The sequence below is a fragment of the Callorhinus ursinus genome, unplaced genomic scaffold (genome assembly GCF_003265705.2).
Source record: "Callorhinus ursinus isolate GAN/ISIS: 27379988/994484 unplaced genomic scaffold, GSC_fseal_2.0 scaffold69, whole genome shotgun sequence".
In the NCBI taxonomy this organism is placed as follows: Eukaryota; Metazoa; Chordata; class Mammalia; order Carnivora; family Otariidae; genus Callorhinus; species Callorhinus ursinus.
In genome coordinates, this window is record NW_027397131.1 from 6607163 (window position 1) to 6612403 (window position 5241).

General features: G+C 63.4%; 2 pseudogenes; both read right to left on the reverse strand.

Moving 5' to 3' along the window:
• Window positions 1-2546: 2546 nt before the first annotated feature.
• On the reverse strand, window positions 2547-2665 carry LOC112807493 (5S ribosomal RNA; annotated as a pseudogene).
• A 1651-nt stretch (window positions 2666-4316) lies between these two features.
• On the reverse strand, window positions 4317-4434 carry LOC112807505 (5S ribosomal RNA; annotated as a pseudogene).
• Window positions 4435-5241: the final 807 nt, after the last annotated feature.

Genomic DNA, 5241 nt, shown 5'->3' on the forward strand with positions numbered 1-5241 from the left:
TGGGAATGCAGATTGGTACAGCCACTTTGGAAAACAGTATGGAGGTTCCTCAAAAGGTTAAAAATAGAGCTACCCTATGGCCCAGCAATTGCCCTACTGGGTATTTACCCCAAAAACACATATGTAGTGAAAAGAAGGGCCATGTGCACCCTAATGTTCATAGCAGCAATGTGCACAAACTGTGCCAAACTGTGGAAAGAGACAAGATGCCCTTCAGCAGACAATTGGATAAAGAAGATGTGGTCCTTATATACAGGGAATATTACTCAGCTGTCAGAAAGGATGAATAACCAACTTTTGTATCGACATGGATGGGACTGGAGATTATGCTAAGTGAAATAAGTGAAGCAGAGAAAGAGAATTGTCATATGATTTCACTTATTTGTGGAAAATAAGGAAAGCATGGAGGATATTAGGAGAAGGAAGGGAAAAAAGAAGAGGGGAAATCAGAGGGTAGACGAACCATGAGAGACTATGGAGTCCGGGAAACAGACTGAGGGTTTCAGAGGGGAGTGAGGTGGGGGATGGGTTAACCCAGTAATGGGTATTAAGGAGGGCATGTATTGCATGAAGCCCTGGCTGTTACACCCAAAAATGAATCATGGAACACTACATGAAAAACTAATGATGTACTACTGTATAGTGACTAACATGACATTAAAAAAAGAAAATCTCATGTGATCTCTGGCCCAGCCAGCAAGATCGAGGGCCAAAACTTGTGAGATATCTGGCCAAAATGCTGGACACTGCTTAGCTTCTGGACCCTCCGTAGCTTAGGAAAACAGACTATATGGGGAAAGTTCAGGATGGGATGGCCATAGACCTGGGCGGTTGCCACCGGGCACGCTAAGATCCTATTCTGTACCTCCCAGCCCCAGCCGGGGGTCCTCACTAACCACTCGCCCCCGCCTCCGTGTGCCTTGGACCTGCCCGTCTCCCAGCCCGCCCAGGGGACATGGCGCCTCCGGCACCCCGCAGTCGCGGAAGTCCGGGCGCTCTCCTGGCCAGGGACTCTCCAGTCCCGGGAGCCGGGAGCCGCCGAAGCCTGGCAACCGACAAGGCAAAGGGGAACGTCGGGGCTCGGGGGGCGTGGCCTGCTTGGTGTTCTCCGCGCCCCCCGCTCCCCACCCGCCGCCCTAAGGCAAGCGAGTCCCGCCACTAGGCCTTTGCGCCTCTCCACCCCGCCTTGCTCAAAGCCACCCCGGAGCCACCGGCGCACCCAGGGACTCTCCTCATCAGCCCAACCCTGTCGCCCTTCCTCCGCCACCCTTCCCCTGCCCACCCACCGACACCAGGACCCGGCTGAGAGACACGAGAGGCCGGCTGGCATGGACAGACGCACAGACACACGGGCGACGACAGAGACACAGACGGCGGGAGATGTAGACAGAAAGGAAGAGAGAATTAAGAGGGAGACACAGAGAGAGAGACAGAGCAACCAACACACACACACACCAGCTCTGCGCCCAGGACAGACACACGCAGACCCTGACGTGCATGCGGACAGGGACAGAGACACAGGTGCACACGACGTAAACAGACATACACCACACACACCCAGAGGGGACTGTGTTGGCGAGGAAGCTAGCCCTCGGGAGGGAGGTCGTTGTTGGGCGGGGTTTGGGCGCCCAGGAGACCCTGGGAGCTCGAGGACGTGCAGCCAAGGAGTCAGCAAACCCGCTCTGCTCCCATTCCTGCCCAGGACCCACTGTGGGCCTGGGGGGCGTGCGGACGCTTCTTCTTCTGCTCTCGTCCTTTATTTGGGGGTCCACTTTTGGGCGTGGTGCCGGGCGCCCCCCTCGCCCGGTGTCGCTGAGCGAGCGAGCCTCGCTGTTCGCTTCGCTGTTGCGGGGAGACTGAACGCGGACTCGGGTGCCAACGGGTGGTGCGGCGGGCCAACAGCTGAGGCCCCGAGCGGTCGGCCACCTTGTGTCCCGCGCACACGGAGCGGAGACCCCGGGCCGGGAGGTAAAGGTACGGTGTTCGGCGGGAAGGAAGGATTGCCCGCCCGGAATGGAGCGCAGCCCAGGCCTGGTGGGGAGAAGGAGGCGGCGGTCCCAGGCATAAGGTGGGGCCGATTGTCCGGTGAGCATGGGCAGTCGGAGGGGCCCAAAAGAAAGGCTAAGGGCTCCGGGGATGAGGGCCCGAGGCGCCGAACAAGGGAAGGGCACGCCTGCCGAGACGGGGTGCCGTCCCGCCCGCGCTCCCCCCGCCCCAACCGGGCAGTGGTCCTCGCCGCCCTCGCCCTTTCCCTCCCTCCGATCCTGCCTCCTCTGCCCACCCAGCTCGCCCCCACCGCCGCCCAGCCCGGGGGGATCGGGTGTGCCTGGGCGTGGTGGCTTGGAGGTGGAAGGGCTGGATTGCAGCCGCTTGCCCCTGGAGCGGGCTCCCGCCGCGGGACTGGGACCCGCCGGGCGGTGCGCGAGTGGCAAGGGGCCAGGGGGCATGGGGGTGTTTGGAGGAAGCCTGCTGGGCAAGGGGGTTGGGCTCTGGCAGCAAAGGGAGAGGGAGCCCGAAGGGGAAAGAAAAGGAAAGGAAAAGAGAAAAACCTACAGCACCCGGTATTCCCAGGCGGTCTCCCATCCAAGTACTAACCAGGCCCAACCCCGCTTAGTTCCCGAGATCAGACGAGATCGGGCGCGTTCAGGGTTGGATGGCCTTAGTAGACGCGTTCCGCTGCCGCTGGGCGCCCTAAGAGCTTGCTCTGCGCCTCCCGGCCCCAGCCGTGCAGCTCCTCACCCCTCAACCACCCCTGCCTGCCCTGTGCCTTGCACCTGCCCGCCTGCCAGCCCGCCCAGGGGACGTGGCGCCTCCGGCACCCCGCAGTCGCTGAAGTCCGGGCGCTCGCCTCTCCAGCCTGGGCAGCCGCCGCCGCGTGGCTCAGGCCAAGGCAAAGGGGAGCTTCGGGGCTCGGGGGGCGTGGCCCGCGCGTTGTTCTCCGCGCCCCCCTGAGCCACACCCGCCGCCCTACCGCAACCGAGGCCCGGCACCAGGCCTTTGCGCCTCTCCACCCCGCCTTGCTCAAAGCTAACCGGCAGCCACCGGCGCCCCCAGGGACCTTCCTCATCAGCCCAACCCCGTCGCCCTTCCTCCGCCACCCTTCCCCTGCCCACCCACCGACACCAACCCGACTGAGAGACACGAGAGGCCAGCTGGCATAGACAGACGCACACACACACGGGGAACGACAGAGACACAGAGGGAGAGAGATGCGCCTAACAGACACGCAGACACTGAAGTGCATGCGGACAGGGACAGTGACACAGGTGCACACGATATAAACAGACATACACCACACACACACCCAGAGGAGGCTGTGTTGGAGAGGAAGCTAGCCCCGGGGAGGGTGGTCGTCCTTGGGCGTGGTTTGGGCGCCCAGGAGCCCTCGGAACCCGAGGACATGCAGCCAAGGAGTCAGGAAACCCGCTCTGCTCCCATTCCTGACCAGGACCCACTGTGGGCCTGGGGGCGTGTGGGCGATTCTTCCTCTGCTCTCGTCCTTTATCTGGGGGTCCACTTTTGGGCGTGGTGCCAGGCGCCCCCCTCGCCTGGTGTCGCTGAGCGAGCGAGCCTCGCTGTTCGCTTCGCTGTGGCTGGGAGACTGAGTGCGAACTCGGGTGCCAGCGGGTGGTGCGGCGGGCCAACAGCTGAGGCCCCGAGCGGTCGGCCACCTTGTGTCTTGCGCACACGGAGCGGAGACCCCGGGCCGGGAAGTAAAGGTACGGTGTTCGGCGGGAAGGAAGGGTTGCCCTCCTGGGTGGGAGCGCAGCCCAGGCCTGGTGGGGAGAAGGTGGTGGCGGTCCCAGGCATAAGGTGGGGCCGGTTGTCCGGTGTCCTTGGGCAGTCGGGGGGGGGGGGGGCGTGCCCAAGGGAATGGGTAAGGGCTCCGGGGTTGAGGGCCCGAGGCGCAGAACAAGGGAAGGGCACGCCTACCGAGTCGGGGTACAGTCCCGCCCGCGCTCCCCCCGCCCCAACCCCGCTGCTGTCCTCGCCGCCCTCCCTCTTTCAGTCTCCCCGAACCCGCAGCCTCCGCCCACCGAGCCCGCCGCCACCGTCCCCAGTCCGCCCCTCTGGATCGGGTGTGCCTGGGCGTCTTGTCTTGGAGGTGGAAGGGCTGGATTGCGGCCGTCTGCCCCTACAGCGGGCTCCCGCAGCGGGCCTGGGACCCGCGGTGCGATGCGCGGGTAGCGAGGGGCCGGGGGTGGGTCAGGGGGGTGTTTGAAGGAAGGCTGCTGGTCAAGGGGGGATGGGCTGTGGCCGCAAAGGGAGAGGGAGGCCGAAGGGCAAAGAAAAGAAAAGAGAAAAGCCAAGAAAAAAGCCTACAGCACCCGGTATTACCCGGAGTCTCCCATCCAAGTACTAACCAGGCCCGACCCTGCTTAGCTTCCGAAATCAGAAGAGACCGAGAGCGTTCAGCGTGGGATGGCCATAGACGTGTGCTGTCCCCGCTGGGGGCCCTTAAGACCCTGCTCTGCGCCTCCGGCCATCAGCCAATTCGCTCCTCACCCCTCAACCGCCCCCGCCTGCCCTGTGCCTTGCACCTGCCCGACTTCCAGACCGCCCAGGGGACGTGGCGCCTCCGGCACCCCTCAGTCCTGGAAGTCCTGGCCAGGGACTCTCCAGTCCTCGGAGCTGGGAGCCACCGACTCCTGGCAAATGACAAGGCAAAGGCGAGCGTCCGGGCTCGGGGGACGTGACCCGCGCGGTGTTCTCTGCGCCCCCCGTGCCCCACCCGCCGCCGTAAGGCAAGCGAGTCCCGCCACCAGGCCTTTGCGCCTCTCCACCCCGCCTTGCTCAAAGCCAACCCGGAGCCACCGGCGCCCCAGGGGCCCTCCTCAGCCCAACCCCGTCGCCCTTCCTCCGCCACCCTTCCCCTGCCCATCCACCGACACCAGGACCCCACTGAGAGGAGAGGCCGGCTGGCATAGACGAACGCACAGACACAGGGGGAACGACAGAGACACAGACGGTGGGAGTTGTAGACAGAGAGGAAGAGAGAGATAAGAGGGAGACACAGAGAGAGATACAGCATCCAACACACACACCCTCTCTGCGCCCAGGACAGACACATGCAGACCCTGACCTGCATGCGGACAGGGACAGAGACACAGGTCCACACGACATAATCAGACATACACCACACACACACACACAGAGAGAGAGAGAGAGAGAGAGAGGAGACTGTGTTGGAGAGGCAGCTAGCCCTTGGGAGGGAGGTCGTGCTTGGGCCGCGTTTGGGTG